At 44.0% G+C, this 24,663-nt stretch overlaps 1 protein-coding gene across 8 annotated transcripts in view; it reads right to left on the bottom strand.

Moving 5' to 3' along the window:
- The window catches only part of KCNN2 (potassium calcium-activated channel subfamily N member 2), a 582,895-nt gene that overhangs the window by 485,609 nt on the left and 72,623 nt on the right, over positions 1-24,663 (bottom strand). For 4 of the 8 annotated variants that reach the window (XM_055536520.1, XM_055536523.1, XM_055536521.1 and 1 more), the window contains exon 1: positions 7,035-8,283. The gene's annotated coding sequence lies outside the window, so the exon portion shown is untranslated. Of the gene's footprint in view, positions 1-7,034; positions 8,284-15,457; positions 15,671-16,317; positions 16,468-16,715; positions 17,664-24,663 lie in introns of those variants that run through there. The other 4 variants (XR_008698718.1, XM_055536519.1, XR_008698719.1 and 1 more) reach the window with 3 other exon arrangements.

Below are 24,663 nucleotides of genomic sequence, written 5' to 3'. Positions count from 1 at the left end.
TGCTGGAACAAGTGCTGGTTCCTGGTGTATGGCAATTCACAAAGCTAACTCTCACTTATGTGCTAACTGGCCCCTTTAAGAAGCCCAGAAAAACTCCTCTGAGAAGATGCTGAGACTAGCTCCTGAAGAAGTGTGGGCATTACCAAAAAAAAGGAAAACAGGAGAGAGAGAATAGTATAGGTAAAAGCAAAGCTCATTGGGTAAATAATAAGTAATGAAGTGCATCAGAAACATGAAAATCTTTCTAGTTGAGCAGTGAAAGAGAAGGCTAGAGAGTAGCAGAAATGAATGCATGAGAGCCTCATATGCCCTGCTGGTGAGTTAGGACAGAAGCCAAAGGAACATCTGAAAGGTTGAAACAGAGAGTGCATGAACAGATTCCATTCCAAAAGAGGTCATGATGTCATGATGCCCAGATATGGAAAGTTGGCGAGACTGGTAGGAAGACCAGTCAGGAGATAATAGCTAGAGTCTAAGGTTGAGAATCCAGTAGTCATGTATAGATGTGAGAGTTGAACCATAAAGAAAGCTGAGTGCCAAAAAATTGATGCTTTTGAATTGCGATGTTGGAGAAGACTCTTGAGAGTCCCTTGGACTGCAAGGAGATCAAACCAGTCAATCCTAAAGGAAATCAATCCTGAATATTCCTTGGAGGGACTAATACTGAAGCTCCAATACTCTGGCCACCTAATGTGAAGAGCCCACTCAATGGAAAAGACCCTGATGCTGGGAAAGACTGAGGGCAGAAGAAGGGGACGACAAGGATGAGACGGTTGGATGGCATCACTGACTCAATGGACGTGAGTCTGAACAAGCTCCAGGAGATGCTGAAGGACAGGAAAGCCTGGCGTGCTGCAGTCCATAGGGTTGCAAAGAGTCAGACGTGACTGAGTGACTGAACAACAACAAGGTTGAGATGATTAATGATGGCCTACATTATCAGAGGAAAGCAGAGATAAAAAGTAAATATGCAGACTATTAAGGAAGAGGAGCCTAGTTTGATGGTTGTCCCCCCCAAATTATCAGCAACACAGTGAAAATAAAAGGTATCTGGGCAAAATGTTTGAGATGCCTCTCCAGAATTCACTCAGAAATAAATAACTGGGTAAAGTAGGATGCATTCATACTCTCAATAAATCAAGCTTTCAATAAATCTTGAAATAAATCCATTGGAGAAGGAAATGGCAACCCACTCCAGTGTTCTTGCCTGGAGAATCTCAGGGACGGGGGAGCCTGATGGGCTGCCATCTATGGGGTCGCACAGAGTCGAACACGACTGAAGTGACTTAACCTTCAATAAATCTAGTTATAACTCTATAAAACGTTCTCTTACTGATATCTTTGTGGCACATCCATGATCACCTGCACTCTCTCTGCTGTATCTCTGACCTTTAGCTGAGATTAACTGATGAGGGAGTGACAACGTGATGGGTTGGATTCATGATGGTGTGTACCCGAGAAGCCAGCGTCACTCAGGGCTAACCCAAAAGCCAATTTATGACCTCTAGAGGCAGGAATAGGGAATTAGGCTTTGTGGTCCAAAACAATGTGCAGTGATTTTGAGATTTTCATCCTATAACTGAAAATTTTTTATGGCTTATGATATAAATGGTCATTGTGGAGACCCAAAAGAACTTAGAGAAAAGGAAAATAAAGCTGGCCTTAGAATCCTATGAGCAAAAAAAAGAAAAGAAAAAAATATTACCATGAATCCTACTAAATGGTTTAAAAGTCTTGGAAATCTATAGTTGAAGGTTTTCATCTTCAACAGTATTTAAAAACTGGAGAGAAAGTATTTGCAAAAGTACTTCGAGAAGGAAATTACTTTTTATGTATTTATCATAGAAAGATCAGAGACAACAGACTGCATGCAAATTTTCCTGGTGGGGGTGGAGGCAGTGGGCTGTAATCTTGAGGAAGGGAGAGTTAGGCAGGAAAAGGAGAGTAAACGTGAGGGAGTAAGTAAAGGAGCCCGCAATGGCTCCACTATGGACAAGCAGGCTGTGCAGGCCTCCACCCACCTCCACGTGAGGACAGACTCCTGCACCTTAGAATGGTCTGCAGGTAAGAGAAGGACTGTCTGGTCTGACAGCGTCTTTATAGCCTTGAAAAAAGATGGAAAATACCACTGATGATAACCATAAGCAGTGGTTATCACAAGCTATTCTATCTCCTGTTTATTCCCTTAGAAATCAATTTCTTCATCCTAAAGAAACTTCTTCTCCCCTTTCTTTTCCTTTGTGACATTAATACAAAAGCTTCTAAGTTAAGCCATTTGCTAGCTACTTTTTTGTGAACTCTAATATACATAAGAATAAAGTTGGGTTTCCTTCCTATTTAAATTAAAAAAAGGCAAGCAGTTTATCCACAGGCTCCTCCTCTCCTATCTCTCTTTGGTCAACATCCATTTCATATTAAATTCCTCTTCACTCCTCTGGATTGTCACCAGCCCCTCCAGCCTCCCAGAGCAAGGCAGAGTCTCTGAAGTCTCTCTTGTGAGTCTATCCTTTATGGGGGGTGGGGGAGGGAGGGGACTGGAGTGTGAAACAGCAGAAGTGACAGCACCCTGAGCTTTCACCCATGGAAACAGGATAAGTAAACGCTTGGTCAGTTCTGGTTGCAAATCTGTGGCCCGGGGTGCCCGCAGGGCTAGGCTGACCTGGAACAGTGAATCAGTAGAGTCGGCTATGACTGCAGACCACAGGTAGTCATAACATTTTTCTGTGATCATAAATTTTCTGTTAAATCCATATTTCTTCTCTATCTTAAAAGCCAAAGTTGAGGTTCTGCACAAGTCTGTCTTCTAAAAGGGATAAAATCTTGCAAATAATGTTCAGAGATGTAATTTATAGCTATCTTTCAGGGATGATTGTCCCTGAGGCTAAGTACATTTGTTATACAAAATACATTCATGAGAATATTTCATGTAAAAGTTTTTTTTAATTAAACTTATAAACAATTTCGATTAACAGGAGGCCAAATGTATTTAACAATATTGTGACAATTAACCATCCAACCATGTTCTCTATGACTTGGTTATAATATTTCCTAATTAAGAATGTATCTAAAAATCTCCCTCCTAGAAGTTACCTTTTGTTTGTAAAATAAATGTGATTCTATCTGTTTAAAGTAAAACACATCTCATTCTTTTACATTTGTAAAAACTACACACAATATACAATTAAGGATCTGTGAGAATAAAATTCTGTCTATAAAATAAGTGAATGAAAATTTTGAGAACAGCCATTAATATCATGTAAGCGCATGGGGTCACAAGAGTCAGGACACAACCTAATGACTGAACAACAATTACGAAGTGAAGAGAAATGATATGGAAAGATGCTTTCAAATTAAACAGCAGTAAATAAAGCAAGAATCAACTGTTACATACAATATACTCAGACTGCCATGTGGAAGGAATAGGATATAGACACCCACACATAGAAAAAGAAGTCAAATTACAGCTGATTTTAACTAAATGAATTATATATTTCCATTCATTCCCAATTTTCTACATTATTACTTTCTAACCAAAATTTTATAATTAAAGTGAATCTAAAAATACTGTAAACTGAGCACTATGATGGGTAATCAAAACCAAACTGTTCACAATTTATTAAGCAGAAATCTGATCATTTATACCCTATTAGAATAAAGACTGTCAAGAGGGTTCAGTAAGCTTACAGGAGAATACAGTCTCTCCAGGCTCAGTTAATATGAGTCTATTCCTGAAACTCGGGTCCATTTTCAGATAACTGACAAAATGTGGCAAATGAGTTCTCAAAGCTAAAGTCTCGCATCTAGGAGGTAGTGGGTCCCGTTCCTAAAGAAGTGACTGTGGTTTGTTTTTTTTTCCTTTTTACTAGAATGGCATATTTTTCCATTTTTCCAGTACAGCATCTTGAATTTCCCTGGGAAATCACTTCTCTTACATTCTCAAATTCCTCCCAAATTTGAACATGACTTCACTTTCATTTTTCACTTGCATGCATTGGAGAAGGAAATGGCAACCCACTCCAGTGTTCTTGCCTGGAGAATCCCAGGGACAGGGGAGCCTGGTGGGCTGCCGTCTATGGGGTCGCACAGAGTCGGACACGACTGAAGCGACTTAGCAGCAGCAGCAGCAGCATCCTTTTAAACTCAATCTTAAAATTTGTGTTAAACAAAACTAAACTTTAGAGGTAAAGCCTAGATCTGTTGGTATGGCATGAAGCCACCATGCCGTGGTACACCCACACAAAGAATCAAGAGTTAGTGATAAAATTAGAAAAAGCAAAAAAAGGAGAGCTCTTTATAATACCGTTGCTTAATTCCTGGATAAGGTTGGTCCTATCCACAACCGTTGTCTTATGTGAGCCAAGGAATTATTTTTCATTTGAGCCAGTTTGAACTGACATCTTTCACTCACTTAGGAGTCTTAAATAAAACAATATCTCTGTGTGTCCATAGACAGAGTATACCTTCCATTCAGGAGAAAAAATTAAGTCCAAAGATCTACCACTTGCTGAGGGGAACATTTGGAAAATCCATCCTCATAGGAAGCATAGGCTATCTGGACATTAAATGCATGCCAAATCTCCTTCATTTGTGAATAAGGTGAACCTAGGAATTGTCACTGGAAAACAATGATACCATAGGCTTAGGACTTTGCAACAGGGGGAGGGAACAAAGGCATGAGATGTTCTCCAATTTCTATAACATGATTGATGGCACATGAGTCTTCCCATGCTCAGTACTTAGAAATATTTCTATAAAAATGAGAGGAAGTCCACCTCTCTGTGCCCCAAGTAAAGAAGAAAAATTGATAACCAGATCTAGTCAGTTACCTCAGTCATGGGAAATAGGAGGGGAGATTACCTGTCCACAGGAAAGGCAATGGCCAGATTAACTTCACAGACTTTAATTATAGACAAGATTTGTTTGCCTACCTTTTTGGAGTTAGATGATCTTCACTACTTACATACATAAAGACAATTGAAAGGAACAAAATCAGCAGCAAACTGATGAGAAACTAGTGAAAACAAGCCCCCCACCCCAATCAACACTGACAATAAATCCTTCAATCTATTCAACAGGCTTTTGATTCTCCTACACAATGGCTCCTTCAACTAGAGTGGGACTGGGTTGCAAAATACAGTGCTATCAGTTACATAAAGCCCTCGATGTTCAGGACCTACTAGCCTCATGAAATAACTAAACATGGCATGTTTTTGCTCCTCATCTCTTTACCTGTTGCAAAAAAGACTTGACTAGAAAAAGAGTTAACAGCTCATCAAAAAGGATAGGTGTCCAGAAGTGACAGCTCATTGGCGTCCTGCTTCTCTCAAGGTTAGAAAGCACACACACTCCACTCTATATGAGAAAAGACTGGGCTCTGCCTAACAGTAAAATAAAAACAAACTTCTTGGAGTTGACGTTTGCCAAAGTCCAAGGATATGGTGGTGTTCAGTAAGATTATTGAAAGGGAAGAGCAGTTAAGACTAATATTGTATTTATATTGGAATTGATACTGAACACATGGCGAAAAGCACAATGATGATCTACATTAACGGATCATTTCAGCCTCAGAATGTAATTTGCAAGTGTGAAGTGAAGTGAAAGTCGTTCAGTCCTGTCTGACTCTTTGCGACCCCATGGACTATATAGTTCACGGAATTCTCTAAGCCAGAATACTGGAGTGGGTAGTCTTTCCCTTTTCCAGGGGATCTTCCCAACCCAGGGATCGAACCCAGGTCTCCTGTATTGCAGGCAGATTCTTTACCACTGAGCCACAAGGGAAGCCCAAGAATACTGGAGAGGGTAGTCTATCCCTTCTCCAGTGGATATTCCTGACCCAGGAATTGAACCGGGGTCTCCTGTATTGCAGGCAGATTCTTTACCACTGAGCCACAACGGAAGCCCATAATCTGCCAAAACAAATTATATTTTGTAATTTGCAAAAACAGTATCAAAGTCAGATACCTCAGAGTATGTTTTAGTAAAAACAAGCAAACAAACAAAAAATACAGAAAAAGATTATGACATGGTGCCCAGATTCCTGAGCAGCCACAGAGAGGCAGGAGTACAGAGAATTAACTTCCTGGGGAGTAAAATTTCATCAGTGAGAGGTGAAATTAGAAGGAGCCGGGAAGCTAAGTTCCTCTTTTTCTCTTCTGTGCACTACACGAAGTTTTTGTTCCTTTCTGCAGTGCTTCCAGGGGAGCCCAAACACTGAGCCGGTGCAGAGTGACACAGCGTGTCTTAGCACAGCTCCCTGCTTTTAGACCGCAGCAGGTGTGGCGATACATAGCATTACACAGAATCACATCACACACTCTTGTGCCTCATCACCCTCCTACTCTGGGTTGCACAGCCCAGAAGAACTGATAGCACTCTAAGCACTGCCTTGGGCTCTGCTTTTTCAGAAAACCTAAGAGAAGGCACGGTTGAAGCTACTACGATAAGAACAGTGAAATCTTTGTCACTATCATGAATAATTTTATTAACATAGTAATTTTTATTTCCCCTTCAAATATTCAGCAATATGGTTTCAGTTTGCATCGTACTTTGATCAGGATGACAAATAAGTTGTTCCTCATTCACACAGAACCTTCCAAAATGCCTCCTTTGCATTATTATTACCAATAAGTTCAAGAAATACACTTGTGTTTCAGCTATATATTATTCCAAAACCAATCACCCAAAATGAAATGACTTCAGGCAAAGATGAGGGGGGCTTGCCGGCATGGTTCCAAAATCCTGGTGACATCAACTGGGGTCACTCACTTCGCCAAATTTAGCTGTTAGCTGGACCAGACTAGAAGGTCCAAGAAAGCTCCTCTCATATATGTGTGCCCAGCTCCTTCACGCAGCAACTTGCTCTCCCCAAGGCAAGCTGGGGCTTCCTCACAGCAAACTCAGGACAGTCAGACCTCTCACAAGGAGGCTGGCTTCCAAGAGAGAGGAACCCAGTGCCACCAGGCTACAAGCCCCAGATTTCACTGTCATTAAATTTCATCGTTCAAAGCAAGTCAAAAGACAGAAAACTGACATACCCCCTGGCAACCAGGTAGAGAGCAGAAAGGAGGGCGTGTCGATGGCAGCCATCTCGGAAACTCTACCACAGTGACGCCCCCACTGGCCTATGGATTGGGATCACCTGGGGACCTTTCAAACCTAGAAGCACCCAGTTCACATCTTAAACCAATTAGTTCACAATACAGGAGAGGGTAGAACACGGGTATCCCGTTCTTTTTTTTTTTTAATTCCCCAGGTGATTCCAACGTGCACACAAGTTTAGAAACACCCAATCCACTACAACTCTTAAGAGATTTAGAAAAGCTGAAGATGCAGACTGGCAATCCTTAGTTGCATATGATTACGTGTCAATTCACAGCATGCTTTGGTTTTTCCTGGGTTTAAAATTTATGCCAAACACCCATCACTTCAAAGTACCACAAAGCTACCGTGATACACTAGTCCAGTCTGCCTTGGAAGATGACCAATCTAGTTGGCCTGAAAGTCTAAGACTTTCAGTTTCAAAACGAAGACAGTCAGGGCCCAACTGGATGGCTGGTCACACTAACATTGCCTTCCCTCCCTCTGCAAGAAGAGTCATGTTCTTGTGAGTTTTGTTTCTGAAGTGCATTCTCAGTGTTAACACCTATGCTTCCTTGAAATTAATGACGTAGGCCAGTGCTGCCTGAAGTGTGGTCCATGAACCTGCAAGCATTTGCATCACCTGAGAGCTTGTTAGAAAATGCTGCTGCTGCTAAGTCGCTGCAGTCGTGTCTGACTGTGTGTGACCCCACAGACGGCAGCCCACCAGGCTCTGTCATCCCTGGGGTTCTCCAGGCAAGAACACTGGAGTGGGTTGCCATTTCCTTCTCCAATGCATGAAAGTGAAAAGTGAAAGTGAAGTCACTCAGTTGTGTCCAACTCTTCTCAACCCCATGGACTGCAGCCTACCAGGCTCCTTTGTCCATGGGATTTTCCAGGCAAGAGTACTGCAGTGGGGTGCCATTGCCTTCTCCTTGTTAGAAATGGGGTCTTGAAAAATTCTAACAGACAGTATCTGAGATTAGGGCCTAGAAATCTGTGTTTTGAAAAACAGGAATTTGAGAAGCACTGGTCTGGCTTGTCCTGCTTTCATTTCCATCTATCTCTACCATTCCACATGAGGCAAGATCAGTTTCTATTTTTCAGTAAAATTATAAAACACAAACCAGAAAGATTCAATGCTAATTTGCCAGAGATGCCTTGACCAAGGGCAGCCAGTATCTTCAGATATATACATGATAATCACATTTTGGACATAGTGTTTGCCAGCCATTTATCTGAGGGGCTGTATAAAAATTGTTTATATTATAATAGAGGCTGGGGTCTGGAATGAGGGGTGTGCTGAGCACAGCTGTTTGAAGCTGGCAAGGCTCTTCTCTTTTAGAACACATCAAAACTGTTGGTTACAAGTCAGGTGATAATTTTTTCTCCAACCTGAAAGGAAAAAAATCTTTCCCTGAAAGTTAAGCAGAAAACCAACCTTATCTGGGACTGGATGCTTGGTTTTCAATTTGAATTTACAGTAAAAATCATTTAGGTTTCAGTAGTTTAGAAAGTAGTTTCTGTTGAATTATCTTGAACTGAAGTTATTTAGGAACAATGCAAGTTCTGCTGAGCAAATTAACACCCTAAAATGTTAACCACTTTGAAACAAAAGGAGATTTGTTGAAGGACTAACCTGTTTATATTCAACTGATTTTAACAAGTCCGTATGAATTTTACCTGCACATGAGGAAACTCTCATCCAATTCACTCTGCTGGTACTACTACTGCATGAACTGAAAGTATAACAAAGATATTTCATAAAGCACTCACAATGTGGTTCAGACCTTTTACAATTCAGACCAGTCTCCCTGAATATAGAACGAAATTTTTAGTAGTATTTCTTTACCAGTCAATTAACATATAGCTTGATCCTCAATACACTGAAGCAAATGGAATTTTAAAATCCCTTTTGAAAACTCACCTTCGATAAAGTATGGCTTTTATTTATATTGTGTTTTACAAACATCATATTTAAATTTAAAAAAAAATGACCTGTTAACCAATCCCCCTCCCCCTCACAAAATAATCTAATCCAAGTTATCCTGGTTAGAGATCTGGGGAGGAGATTGTTCCTTCAGTATTTCTGAACTGCTACAGGCAAAACCATCCTCTTGCTGCACTGCAGGCCTGGCAGGAGGTGTCTGAGATGCCCCACCCACACATTCTGTGGGCAGCAAAAACACCAAAAAACATCTTTCACAAAGATGAAAAACACAATAGATTTGAAAAACACATTTTCTCAGCAACAAACTCACTCTTCCGTGTTACAGTCACAGGACCAGTCTGTGAGATTTTACTTTCCCCAAGTAAATTTAAACACATAAAATTATTTGTGTAAATAACCATAAGCAGATTTCAATCAATGATGTAACCTGTATCAGAAGACTTCTATGAATTTCATAAATGACTTAACTGCAGTGAAACATCTCTGAGAAAGTGTAAATAAGTCATTCCATCTTTAAAGAGGTTCAAGTGACTCCTATATTCTTTCCCTTTTTAGGAGAAACATCCAGGAATACAACTGACTGAATCACTGTGGAACTGGGAAACAAAGAGATTCTTCTGTCACTTCCTCCACTTCCCCACTTCAAAAGCACAGTTAATGAACACAGTGCCTGTGGCTTTCTCAGGGATGCTGTTACAACCCTCCCCTGGGCTTTGCCTCTTGGCCAGTGGCCAGTACCACAATGGAGTCCTAGAGATCAGAAGGGTGGCCCAAGGCTAACTGAGTGGGATCAGTCATCAGTGTAAGTCTGTAGAGAACACAGGTCCCAACACGGAAGCTAAATCTGCCCGTCAAACCCAAGGAGAAAAACTCAGAATCATGACTAAAGCCCGGTCCACAAGGGTGGTGAACTTGACAGACCTCTGCACGGGGACAGTGGGAGAGGCTGGAAGGACAGATCATGGCCCAAGACAGCCTGACTTAATGTAAACACAAGTGGTCACTGGAGTCTTAGGTTGCATTCATAAAATGAGTAGTGATCACGACCTACCTTATACAGTTGTTACGAAAATCAAAAGAAAGAATTCAAAGTGAACCTGATTTGTGAAAGTGAAAGTCGCTCAGTCGTGTCGGACTCTTTGCGACCCCATGGACTATTCAGTCCGTGGAATTCTCCAGGCCAGAATACTGGAATGGGTAGCCTTTCCCTTCTCCAGGGGATCTTCTCAACCCAGGGATCAAACCCAGGTCTCCCTCATTGCAGGCAGATTCTTTACCAGCTGAGCCACCAGAGAAGCCCAAGAATACTGGAGTCATAGCCTATCCCTTCTCCAGTTGATCTTCCAGACCCAGGAATTGAACTGGGGTCTCCTGCATTGCAGATGGAATCTATACCAACTGGGTTATTAGGGAAGCCCGAACGTGATTTGTACATTGTAAATATATCTACAAATACCATGACTATTACTAAGACAGCCTGGGACCTGGGACACTTTACCTGCTTGCACCTGGACAAAGGGCTTCTCCGGTAGCAGAATACAAAGAAACTATAAGGGACTAAAAATAACTGTGGCTTGTGCAGTCAGAGAAAATCACAAACAGTAAGGTACAAACGCCACAAACCAACTGCCATTTCTGAGGTGGGAGGAACAAAAACAGCATACTGGGCATGATGCCTGCACAAAGCACCACCAAGGGTGTGGGCAGGCCACATAAGTCACCCGAACAGCCCAAGCCATGGACCTGCCGCCCTCCCTCGGCCCGCTTAAGGAACCAGCCCATCCTCCTGGAGTGCCAGCAAGGGCACCTGTTACTTGTTTTCATTCCCTTGTGCTGTAGCATGAACCGCAATAAAGCCTTGCTTGAAATTCTCATCTGGCCTCTTCTCAGTTTCTATTGACTAAAGAGTCCAAGGACCCAGATCGGTAACATTACTATGTTCACACCCATCTTGCCAGGGCTGGGCAGAAGTGGGGGTGTGGAGGTCTGGACCAGAAGTAATCCTGTGACTATGTGAACTGTCATTGTCGGTTTATTTGTCTGCCTTCCTAACCAGACTGTGATTTCCTTGAAAGCAGGGGCTGTGTCTTAGGCATCACTGCATCTCCATTTACATAGTAAGACATTCAATCACAGTTTATGAAATGCTGAATGAATAAATTCTGAATCATCACTGTTATTCAGACTCCTGGCTGGCCAAGAATTATGTACAGTGGAATACTACATGGCATAATGTGAAGAATAAGACAGCAAATGCCCACATGCCCAGGAAATGTTTCCTTTGCCAAAAATGCCTACTACCTCACTGCCAGAGCACAGGCACCTCTGGATAAGGAGGCTTGATTCTCAGAATTAGAAGCATTTCCTTGAAGTTCGTCAATAAAGAAGGCATTGACAATTAAACGTCTTAGAAAATATGAATATCTAAACTGTGAAAGTCACTCAGTCATATCCGATTCTTTGTGACCCCAAGGACCATACAGTCCATGGAATTCTCTTTACCAGCTGAGCCACCAAAGAAGCCCAAGAATACTGGAGTTGGTAGCCTATCCCTTCTGCAGTGGATCTTTCCAACCCAGAAACTGAACTGGGGTCTCCAGTATTGCAGACGGGAGAAGGCAATGGCACCCCACTCCAGTACTCTTGCCTGGAAAATCCCATGGACAGAGGAGCCTGGTGGGCTGCAGTCCATGGGGTCGCTGAGGGTCGGACACGACTGAGCAACTTCACTTTCACCTTTCACTTTCAGGCATTGGAGAAGGAAAGGGCAACCCGCTCCAGTGTTCTTGCCTGGAGAATCCCAGGGACGGGGGAGCCTGGTGGGCTGCTGTCTATGGGGTCGCACAGAGTCAGACACGACTGAAGTGACTTAGCAGCAGCAGCAGCAGCATTGCAGGCAGATTCTTTACCAATGGAGTTATCAGGGAAGCCCAATACCTAAACTTTACAGTGACCCTATTTTATGCTGGGCACTGTGCTTAGAAGCTTCACATCATTACCTTCTTTAAAACTCACAATGACAACATTAGGGAGGTTTTGTTATTTTCTGCATTTGACAGATGAAAAAAACTGAGTCTTTGAGAACTGACCCCCCTAGCTATTTGCGTTAGGGCCTGAAATGAATTCCAGTTGATTTTATTCCAAAGTTTACATTCTTAAGCAATACTGTATCCAGCTGTCCAAGGAAAGAGAGGACTTTGTGTGTTTATCTTTAGTGAGAAGGGGATGGTCTCATCCTGATCATCTTAAAGCCAAACAAAAAGGGGAATTTTTCCTCCTCCCTCCTGCTTTTCACAATCCCTGTGCAATGTCCCTTAAGCCAGTCTCTGCTCAGACCAGAGATACACCAGTGAATAGACACAAGGGCCTCGCCAAAAGGAAGGAGACGGGTAAGTAAGGAGACGCGAACTGCAATGTGCAAGGGTGGCGGCTGGGGAACTAGATGGCAGAGTGATGGCACGGTGGCATGGGAGAACCTTATTGGCACAAGCGTAGTCAGGGAGGTCAGCTCAAGCCTGGCTGTGCAGGGTATTGTGGGGGCCAGTGCTGCTCAGGAGGCTCCGCAGGATGATGGGATGGGGTATCTGAGATGGACAGGCCTCAAAGGACAGCACAGCTTGGGGTCTTGTGGACCTGGGGCATATAAGAAGATTGTGGCCAGCCCCAAGGTAGGTAGCTGGTGATTATCAATACGCTTATAATATACACTGGACTTGACACCAAATCTATGGCTCCATTGGTAACAACTCCCTTGCCTTTCCTTTGGTTCAGCCTCTGGGTCCTCTCTCCTCTTGCTGATTTCACCTGTCCCTGCCCCAGCAAGCTCTGCTGCGTTCCTGGCTGAGTACCTGTGCCAGCTCCGTGCTTCTGCATTGGCCTCCCTGACCCTCACGGCTCTCCCGGCCATCCTTTTCCTTTACTCTCTAGTCTGTGCCATTTGGGGCTGCTCTGAATAGCTTTGGGTACCACATGGAACAGTGGCTCCAAGACCCTGGGTCACATCTTCCTAAAGGGTTGGCATCTCCATTAGACTTGCTTCAGCCTCAGGAGGAACAGGAAAGGACACAGCCTCAACTTTTGGACACCGGTAGGGTCATCTAGGACATTCCCTCCATGGTCCCTCGATTTCTCCACCTCTGCACTGTTGATGCATCCCTCTGGTATCTATTCAACCAATATTTATGGATAACCTATTCTACTTTACCCTCCTCTGAGGATTAAAAAAACAAAATTCCTCTGCCCCCAGGGAATTCACAATCTGACAGTGACAACTTAAGTGAAGGAATTTGGACTCAACCATCTACAGGCTTATACTTTCCACACTTAAGTCTCTTGCCGCAGATTGTCCTTCAAGGTTCACACTCAAACCAACTCCCTACCTGACATGTACACCTGACTGTCTAACAGAATTTCAAAATTAATATACTTAAAATAAGATTTTTTCCATTCGCTGTAAACAGCATCAATATCCTCACAGTCAAATAAAAAAAAAAAAAAAACACAGGTGTCACTTTTGACTCCTCTCTTTCCCTAACACCCGTCTCTAATCCATCAAGAGGCCCTGTCCATTCTACCTTCAACATGTGTCCCGAATCCATCAACTTCTCTTCAAGTCCATGCTCATGGCACTGATCCCCCTGGGCTGCTGCTGACCCACAGAGCCCTGAGCACCAATCTCAGAACAGTGCTCTTCCTCCAGGCCTTCAAAGCCCTGTGACAAGGACGTTTCCTGACAAGGGAGCAAGAACTAGATTTTGACCTCCACCTGACCTCCAGGCTAGTGCCCGATGCAGTAAGTAACGTGCAGAAACACAGCTGCAGCCACGCCATCTCCTCTCCTTTCTTACTACAGTGGCCTCTGAAGTGCCCTTCCCATCGTCTATTCTCCACACAGCCACAGAGGAGCCTTTGAAAACCTTAAATCCAATGTTATTTCACTCTCTCCTTAAAACCCTTCAATCTTTAGCTTGACCTACAAGGCTCTGCAAGATCTGGTTCCAGACCACCTGTCTGATTTGCTGGCCAACCCTGACTCTGGCTGCCCTCCTCATTCTGAGAAACATCAGCCTCCCTTTGCCAGACTGAGGTGTCTACTTCTGTTCTTTCCTACCTTTCCAACACAGAACACGGTTACTTCTGTTCTTTCCTACCTTTCCAACACAGAACATGGTTAGTCTTAATGTTTAATTCATCATTTACTTTCATTAGCTGCATGCGTGGCCTGTCACCTTTCATTATTTACAAGTTATTTTTAACAATGTAACAAGCAGACCTGGCCCTACCAGTCAAAACCTAGGTGAGACCCTGCCACTGACTCACCCCTAAGGAACCACATGGTCACCTGGCTTCTCCCCATCTAAGGTAACCACAAGTACAAATCTCAGAGTCTTATTGTCTTGCTTTCGTATTTTCATAAATTTCCTATTTTTGTATATGCATCTACATATATTCCTAAGTGGTAGGGTTTTTTGTTAATTTTCAACATTATGAGATTGTCTTGCGGTATGTAATCTTTCAGCCAATTTTCACTTAATATTCTATAGCTTGTATGCAATCATATTGTTATGTGTCACCCAGTTAATCCATTTTGACTGCTGTATAATATTCCTCTTAGTGAAAATATTACACTGCTTATCTATTCCTTGGTGATGGGCATCGGAGTTCTCTCCAGACTTTCATTAAAATCAGACTGTTATGAATGTTCATATACATGTCTCCTGTTGAACGAATCCAAGAGTTTTTAATATATATAAATCTAGGAGTGAGTTGAACAATTGGATCACAGGTGTACAAATGTTCAAATTAGGGCACAATGCCAAACATTTCCCAAAGTCATTGTGCCAGTTTACATTCCCATCAGCAATGTTGGAAGGTCCTGTGCATCTACATCCTCTTAAATCACTTGATATTTTCAAACTTCTTAATTCAAGGCCAACCAAATGGGTTGAGTATCCCATGACTTTGATTTGCATTCCTGTAATTACTAAAGTTAATAACTAGTACACATTCACTAGCTATTTGTACTTCCTTTCCTCAGTGCTTTAAGGTCTCAGCCTGAAAGTTCCCACCACAAAGAGAATGTCCCTCTCTATTCTTGACGTGAAGGTCGCCACTCCCTAGTACAAACTCTGTTCTCTTTCCTTTGTGGCATCTACCACTGCCTGAAGTTATCCAGTCTATCTGCTGAATATATTGTTTGTTTCCCTTAACTAAAATACAGACTCCAAGGATTTGGGTTGCCTTGTTCATCCATCTCAGATAGATGGGCAAATATCTAAGGACACAGATATATAATAAAGAGTTGTGATCCAGAGTCTGATGTTCTGTGTTCCAATCGCAGCTCTCCCACTTAATAGTTGTGTGATCATGAACAAATTATTTAAATCTTCCGTTCCTATGTCACGTGTAAAAAATAATAGTAGTCATTACCTTGGGGTTGTTACGAGGTTTAAATGAGTGAATACTTGTAAAGTTCTTAGAACAATACCACAAACACAGTGAGTGCTTGATAAATGGTTACATGATTAATGTGTGATTAATTATCAGGCCTCCAAGGAGTGAGAGCATAGAGGCACCCAACTAGCCTGGATCTAAGACACTCCCTCTTCTTCCTCCTGTCCTGCAGACGTCCACTCCTGCAGCCTAGAGGAAAGCAGAGAGGTTCTCAGGGAAAAGCTGAGGGGCAGTTTATTTTTGAGAAAATGGTCTGGTCATTGAATACAGGAAGAAGTGTGCAGAGTGAGTGCTCAACAATGGTTGATGAATAAATGCTTCATAAACCATCAACACATCACCCTATCACTCCAGCAGTACATTACAGTCACAACATTCCCGCCTCCCTCCCTGCCTTATGGTTCAAATTTTTGAAGAGAGAAAAGGAAACTTAGAAAGGAGGATGATAAAGAAAGAAAAGTAGGCTGCATCAGGAAAGAGGGGAGCAGGGAACTCAGTCAAGGGAGAAGGGAGGAGAGGTGGAAGAGAAGGAGGGGCGATGGGAAATTTCAGGTCGCACTGTGGCATCTGCGACTAGCCTAGAACCTGAACATGCCGAAAATAAGAACGTAAGGGAGTCTCTCCACCACCCACCCACCCAGGGGAATGTTTCTTTTTAACTTAGGAGTGGAGGCAGGGAAAAGATAAAGCAGAGAAGGCCTGGGAGGGTGAACGGGAGTAGAAGACCAAGGCAAACTTCCTTTCACCATCTTGGCTGGGAGAGGAGGGTCCCATTAAATCTGTGCCCCACCACCCCACCCCAGCCCCTGGCAATGCCACCTTCGTCTCCAGCTTACCGTGTTCTGCAACCGACAGCCCCGCTCCATTTGGCACCTTCCTCTTCTCACGGGGATAAATGCGGCCTCGGTTAAATGTACCAGGAGGCTAAACCCGAGTGAGACTCCATTGAGAATTCCAGCAGGTTCACCTGGAGAAACTGTTTCCATCTGAGAAGAAATCAGGAGTCCTGGCCAGGAACCAGTTGCCTCTCCGGTCTTCAAATTCCGGGACAGCTCGCGGCCTGGGAGAGCCCCGCGCCCCTCCCCGCTCCTCCTCTCCGGGGTCTCCGAGCACCCCCGGGGGAGTCCTGGCGCGCCGAGCGGCCCGGCCGGGTCCCTGCCGCCCAGTGGCGGCTGTTCGGGGTCCACCCTCCGGAGCCCAGCTTCCCCGCGCCCGGCCCTGCTTCAGCACCGACCTTGCTGGACGCTGAAACCGCTCGCAGAACGCCCTGCCGGGACGGGGGACTCCCTCTCTCTCCGTCCCTGCCTGGCAGGGCCGAGCCCGGACGGCGGGGGGCCGGGAAAGCTCAGGGTATTGCCGACCTTGAGGCTACCGAGGGGTGTGCATGCGCCGAAAACAACACACGCGCGCGCACACACACACACCTCGCTTGACAGTTCCCTCCCGAGGAAAGGAACTGTCCAGAGCAGCACGGGGGAGGGTACGCCACGCTGAAATAGGACAGCCAACATGATTCCTCAAACCAAATTTGGGATGGTTTTAAAAGATCTGGATTTCAGCCGCTCGACTTCAAGTCAGGGAGCAAACCCCCTCTTGTGTATTTCAAGGCCGGATTTCAAGGGTTAACCAAAGCTCGAAGGGCAAGAGAAGGGGGTGGAGAGATCCCTGGTGGAGGGTTGCCAGGCCCAGGTGAGAAGCGTGTCTCCGTTTCCCTTCCCAGCCGGTTCGCCATCACGCCCTCCCCGCCGGTAGCTGTTTCCCGGAGCTACCCGGAATGGCGAGGGTTAAGGCGGCAGGCCCGCCGCGCAGGCTTCCCCGTCCGGGAGCGCGCGCCGCAGGCGGAGGGTGGGGAGCGGAGAGCCGGGGATCTCCAGCCCGCCCCCTGAGCAGGGCGCTTCCCGCCCCGCTCTATTTATAGCTCACTTCCAGCAGCGGCGGGGAACTCACCAAGCCGCGCTCAGCCTTTGGAGCTGGGAGAGCCTTCCACAGATAGGCTGTTTTCCTGAATTCTGTGAATGGCAAAATGTCTCTAGCGTTCGGAATCTTGTTGCTACTGTTCAGTATGTCTTCACACGTTTCCATTTCCAATTTTATTTATTTTTAAGAGAGCCAAGAGGATTTTGATACAGTTGAATTGCAGGCAGGCAGTTTATCATGCTGGAGACCTTCTGTTATCAGCTGCCTAGAAAAAAAAAAAATTCCTCCGTGGATTTACAGGCTTCAGGCTTATTTCATATTTTCTGCAACACTCAACCTGTCTGGGTTTTTAATCAGTCACATGGTCATCACAGGTTCGAAGTGACTTCAAGGGCAATGAAGAATCATATCCTTTGCTATCTGATTGCCTTCTTACCAGGGGTCTCAGAGCTGGCTGTCAGCATAATACACACCTCTGGCTGGTTTCTGGGTCAAATCCCACAATGACACCCCTTCCCCTATTAAAAAACAGGCCAGTTACGGTGTCATATATGGGTTCTTGGCCCCAGTGGATACTGACACAGGAGAAAACAACATCTGAGTCCCACCTTTAGCATAGCATGGAGCACAGTGCACCAGTCTGGAAAGCCCTAAACTGATAGCTGCCTTCCAACCCCCTTCTTTCAAGTACTCCTTCCCAAAACAGTTCTTGAGCCCCCGGGGCTGTGCAACTCCCCGGAGGACTCCTAGGTGCTTCAGAGGAGCATTAAACATCTGCCCTCACAGACCTTAACTAGAAGGGCTCTGTCGGTCCACTAGGTGTGGGGGGAGCGAGCGTGGACCCCATCACAGGGCACTCCTCCAGGTCTGACTGGAGGTGCTAAGCCCATCCAGCCTCACCTCTTCTTCCCTTTCACTTTCAGGGTTTTTCCTTTAAAACTCATCCCCAAATAGTAAGAGGTTACTATTTATTTCACTGTATTTAATCAGAACAATTCTAAAATAGGGCATATAATTAATTTTGCAGTTATTTGTAGGCTGAGGGGAAACTCTTGCTTTAAGTGTTTGTTTTTGCTGAAACACTTTTTCCTGTATTCACTTTCCGGCCTTACTTAGAACAGAGAGGGTACTGGATGTATTATTTCTGGGATGAGTCAGGACCCAGGAGTGAATCGGGGAAATGTAAGAGAAGGGCTCCAGAGTATCAGTCTTGAGTTCAACCTCTTGTTGAATTTATTTTGTGTGCTGCACTTCCTTATCTGTAAAATATGAATAATAGTGATAGTAAATACTCTGAGGTTCTAGTGAGTTTTCATGTGCTAATCTACTTACATTGCTTAGACCAGTGCCTTGCTTAGACCAGTGCCTGGCCTGTGATAAAGCTCCATAGACATAATATATGTCTTACATAATATATGTACTGGAGTTGATTTGGTTGAATTCGTACACACAAAGAGGCATTTTGTCTATGTAAATCCATGATTTCCTTTGCATTGTACTAAAGCAGAGCCCCAAAGGCATTCCATTTACTGAAGTCCCTGGTCGCTGACCCTGCATTTTCTTCTTCCTGAGAAGAAAGCATCCCCTCAAGGCTTTTAAGAAGTGCTGCTGCTAATCTATTGAAGATATCCTCTGATACCTAGGGTACAGAATCACCTGCTGATAGTGCTTCACTGCTGTCCTGGGAATCATACTTTATATATGAAAGGTATTTTTTTTTTTTTTTTACATAAAAACACTCCATGAAGGTTTCCAAGGGACCATGAAGGGGAAGTCCTGAATATTCATTGGAATGACTGATGCTGAAGCTCCAATACTTTGGCCACTTGATGTAAAGAACTGACTCAGTGTTAAAGACCCTGATGCTAGGAAAGACTGACAGCACGAGGAGAAGGGGACGACCAAGGATGAGATAGTTGGATGGCATCACCGACCCTATGGACACGTGAGCAATCTCCGGGAGGTGGTGATGGACAGGGAAGCCTGGAGTGCTGCAGTCCATGGGGTCACAAAGAGTCGGACACGACTGAGCGACTGAACTGAACTGATGAAGGGGAAGTGTTTCTGTTTACGAAGCTTAACACACAGGTTTGTACAATATATTATTTCCCCTCCTAAAAATTAGGCTTCAGAAGATAGGAACTGCGTCCTGTAAAGAGTAGTCCTCTGACTGAAAGGATTAGTTAGCAACCCCAAGTTCGTCCTCCCTTTCAAAAGAAGAGAACCTGTCATTTTGAGACATACAGCCAAATACGCTCTGCTCGATCCAGCCAAGGAGCTATAAAATACATCGGCATCTGGGAGCTTCCAAAAAACCTCCCCAGAGATACCTTGGTGGTGGTGGTTTTATACTGTGTCAGCCTAGCTCAAGTGGAGCAGTGTTTCCCAAGCTCCCCTCCTCTAGTTTGGTCCTGGACTAGGATGGGCTCAGGAGACATTCCCACAAGGTCAAGAAGGCAGAAGTGCAGCGGCAGCCATGGCTACACTAGGAAGGTCACAGGAAAGTCGGGGGCCCTTGCAGCTGGCGCACCGTGTCACAGATCTGCTGGCTCGTCCTGTCCTGTCAGCATGACAGAGCAGCTGGGCCTGCCGCAGTCCCCTCCCTGCTGGATCCTGCTGCTTCTCTAGCTCCTGGACAAGGTGGGTTAGCTGCATGACAAAGCCAGCTTTCCACCAGCCTCCTTGCAGCTGGAGGCTTGGAGGCAGTTAAAGATGAATGCAGCTTCTACTTCCTCTGCGTGGGTTCCAGGGCATCCTTGTTTCTCTCCCCCAAAGTCTGTGCCATCAGGGTTTTGCCAGAGACACAGAACCAGCAGGAGATACAAATTCAGAGAGTCATTACGAGGAACTGTCTTCCACTGAAAGCCAGCTGTCTGTTAGGTAGGCCATCAGGAAGGGCAGGCTGGACCTCACAGACATGAAGGGAAGCTGCAGTCGGGAGGTGGAATTTCTTCTTCTGGGCAGCCTCGGTTCTGCCTTTTGACGGATTGAATCAGTCCTACCCAGATTACCAAGGATAATCTTCCTTACTTAAACTGATTATAGACTTCAGTCACAAATACAAAATCCCTACACAGCACCTGGCTGAATGACAGGGGGTGGCAGCCTTACCAAGGTGACACATAAAACTGACCATGAACACGTCCATCTTTCAGATGGCCTGCCCTGCTCTCCTCAGGCTCAGCACCCATACACAAAACCAGCACAGCAGAACAGAAACAGTTTAACCCATACCCACAGTTTGGAAGGTCAAGTCCCTCAAATAAATCCCCTATTTACTTCACTCTTACTAGTCCTGCTTTTCTGATCACACCTGACTGACACTGACTCAGTAACATTCATATTTTACCTCTTTCTTCTCTTTCCAAAATCCTGCTGTCTAGAATACAGATATGATGGACAGACAAGCCAACCTGGATAGGAGGACAAGGGCCACACTCCAGGGATGGTGGAGAGCTGAGCAAGAAGGACCTGAAACATGCAGATTGCTGGCTCACCACCCCTGAGCAGCCTATCTCTGCATGTCTTTTATAAGAGAGAGAAATCAGTGTCTTTTTAAAGTCACTGCTGTGTTGGTGTTTACTATTGCTTTCAACAAAGCCCTTTCTGACTGGTGTAAGTGCTACATCTTCCACGGAGAGATATACCACAAGTAAACATCAATTGGAAGACTCAGTGTTGGAACATCATGCCCTGAGGTAGGGGGAAGGGAAGTCAAGAAATGATTTGATTTGATTTTCATCTGCTTTTCAGGTGAAATCTGTTACAATTAATCTTACATCTGACAAAGGCAGTCAGACACTCTGAAGACGTAAACCAAGCTTCTTTAAATTTCCAGCCCTCAAATGTCACGTCTGCAGAATAAGACATTTGGACCAGATGGTTTCCAGTATACTTACAGATCTGATGTGTGTGATATCAACTGAGAACAGGACACCCAGAGGAAAGCAGTGCTTACCAGGACAGAAATACTGTTTGTCAGAAAAGCAAGTGGAACTATCAGGTGGGAAATTTTCTTTCCAGAAAACCTATGCAAACTGTTTTACATGAATTATCCACACCTACCCTGAGCCCTCCCTGTACATGGCTTCCCTGGTGGCTCAAATGGTTAAGAGTCTGCCTGCAATGCAGGAGATCTGGGTTCAATCCCTGGACGAGGAAGATCCCCTAGAGAAGTGAATGGTAACTGACTCCAATATTTTTGCCTGAAAAATTTCATAGACAGAGGAACCTGGTGGGCTACAGTTCATGGGGTCACAAAGAGTCAGACATGACTAAAGTGACTTAGCATGCACTCATTAATATGTTGTTGTTGCTAAGTCGCTTCAGTCGTGTCCGATTCTGTGCGACCCCATAGACGGCAGCCCACCAGGTTCTGCCATCCCTGGTATTCTTCATAGATAGTGAATATCTAAAAAGGACTAAATGTTTTTAAGTTATAAAAAAGTTGTTATTCATATTTAGGCACAATGTTTGAACATGGGTCAACTAGCCAATCAAAGTATTAATATTACCCTCTTGATCAGCTAACTTACTCAAGAATTTTGAGATAGCCAGAAAGAAGAAAAAGAGAAAACTATGAGAGCTGAATCAGTGAACTAAAATGGACTGGAATGGGTGAATTTAACTGAGATGCCCATTATATCTACTACAGTGGGCAAAAATCCCTTAGAAGAAATGGAGTAGCCATCATAGTCAACAGAAGAGTCTGAAATGCAGTACTTGGGCACAATCTCAAAATGACAGAATGATCTCTGTTTATTTCCAAGGCGAACCATTCAATATCATAGTAAATCCAAATCTATGCCCCGACCAGTAATGCTGAAGAAGCTGAAGTTGAATGGTTCTATCAGGACCTACAAGACCTTCTAGAACTAATACCCAAAAAAGATGTACTGTTCATCATAAGGGACTGAAAGGCAAAAGTAAGAAGTCAAGAGATACCTAGGGTAACAGGCATTTTGGCCTTGGAGTACAAAATGAAGCACATCAAAGGCTAACAGAGTTTTGCCAAGACAATGCACTGGTCATAGCAAACACCCTCTTCCAACAGCTCAAGAGATGACTCTACACGTGGACATCACCAGATGCTCAATATCAAAATCAGATTGATTATATTATTTGCAGCCAAAGATGGAGAAGCTGTATACAGTCAGCAAACACAAGACTGGGAGCTGACTATGGCTCAGATCATGTAATCCTTATTGCCAAATTCAGACTTAAACTGAAGAAAGTAGGGAAAACCACTAGACCATTCAGGTATGACCTAAGTTCTTTACAATTAAACAGTGGAAGTGACAAATAGATTCAAAGGATTAGATCTGATAGAGTGCCTGAAGAACTATGGACGGAGGTTCGTGACATTGTACAGGAGGCAGTGATCAAGACCATCCCCAAGAAAAAGAAATGCAAAAAGGCAAAATGGTAGTCTGAGGAGGCCTTACAAATAGCTGAGAAAAGAAGAGAAGCTAAATGCAAAGGAGAAAAGGAAAGACATAGGCATCTGAGTGCAGAGTTCCAAAGAATAGCAAGGAGAGATAAGAAAGCCTTCCTCAGTGATCAATGCAAAGAAATAGAGGAAAACAATAGACTGGGAAAGACTGGGAAAGAGATCTCTTCAAGAAAATTAGAGATACCAAGGGAACATTTCATGCAAAGATGGGCTCAATAAAGGACAGAAATGGTATGGACCTAACAGAAGCAGAAGATGTCAAGAAGAGGTAGCAGGAATATACAGAAGAACTGTACAAAAAAGATCTTTACAACTCAGATAATTATAATGGTGTGATTACTCACACTCACCTAGAGCCAGACATCCTGGAATGTGAAGTCAAGTGGGCCTTAGGAGGCATCACTATGAACAGCTAGTGGAGGTGATGGAATACCAGTTGAGCTATTTAAATCCTAAAAGATGATGCTGTGAAAGTACTACACTCAATACACCAGCAAATTTGGAAAACTCAGCAGTGGCCACAGGATTGGAAAAGGTCAGTTTTCATTCCAATCTCAAAGAAAGGCAATGCCAAAGAATGTTCAAACTACCGCACAATTGCACTCATCTCACATGCTAGCAAAGTAACGCTCAAAATTCTCCAAACCAGGCTTCAACAGTACGTGAACCATGAACTTCCAGATGTTCAAGCTGGATTTTCAAAAGGCAGAGGAACCAGAGATCAAATTGCCAACATCTACTGGATCATTGAGAAAGCAAGAGAGTTCCAGAAAAACATCTACTGCTTTATTGACTATGCAAAAGCCTTCGACTGTGTAGATCACAACAAACTGTGGAAAATTCTGAAAGAGATGGGGATACTGGGCAACCTTACCTGCCTCCTGAGAAATCTGTATGGAGGTCAAGAAGCAGCAGTTAGAACTGGACATGGAACAACAAACTGGTTCAAAATCAGGAAAGGAGTACATTAAGGCTATATATTGTCACCCTGCTTATTTAACTTATATGCAGAATACATCATGCAAAATCTGGGGCTGGATAAAGCACAAGCTGGATTCAAGATTGCCAGGAGAAATATCAATAACCTCAGATATGCAGATGACACCACCCTTATGGCAGAAAGCGAAGAAGAACTAAAGAACCTCTTGATGAAAGTGAAAGAGGAAAGTGAAAAAGTTAGCTTAAAACTCAGCATTCAGAAAACTAAGATCATGGCATCCAGTCCCATCACTTCATGGCAAATAGATTAGGAAATAATGGAAACAATGAGAGACTTTATTTTTTGGGACTCCAAAATCACTGCAGATGGTGAATGCAGCCATGAAATTAAAAGATGCTTGCTCCTTGGAAGAAAAGTTACGACCAACCTATACAGCATATTAAAAAGCAGAGACATTACTTTGCCTACAAAGATCCGTCTAGTCGAGGCTATGGTTTTTCCAGTAGCCATGTACGAATGTGAGAGTTGCACTATAAAGAAAGCTGAGCACCAAAGAATTGATGCTTTTGAACTGTGGTGTTGGAGAAGACTTGAGAGCCCATTGGACTGCAAGAAGATCCAATGAGTCCATCCTAAAGGAAATCAGTCCTGAATATTCATTGGAAGGACTGATGCTAAAGCTGAAACAACAATACTTGACCTACCTGATGCAAAGAACTGACTCATTTGAAAAGACCCTGATGCTGGGAAAGTTTGAAGGCAGGAGGAGAAGGGGACGACAGAGGATAAGATGGTTAGATGGCATCACCGATTTCGATGGACATGAATTTGAGCAACCTCCAGGAATTGGTGATGGACAGGGAAGCCTGGTGT

This window comes from Bubalus kerabau, chromosome 10 (assembly GCF_029407905.1).
Source record: "Bubalus kerabau isolate K-KA32 ecotype Philippines breed swamp buffalo chromosome 10, PCC_UOA_SB_1v2, whole genome shotgun sequence".
Lineage (NCBI taxonomy): Eukaryota > Metazoa > Chordata > Mammalia > Artiodactyla > Bovidae > Bubalus > Bubalus kerabau.
This window is presented reverse-complemented; position numbering and strand designations above follow the sequence as displayed.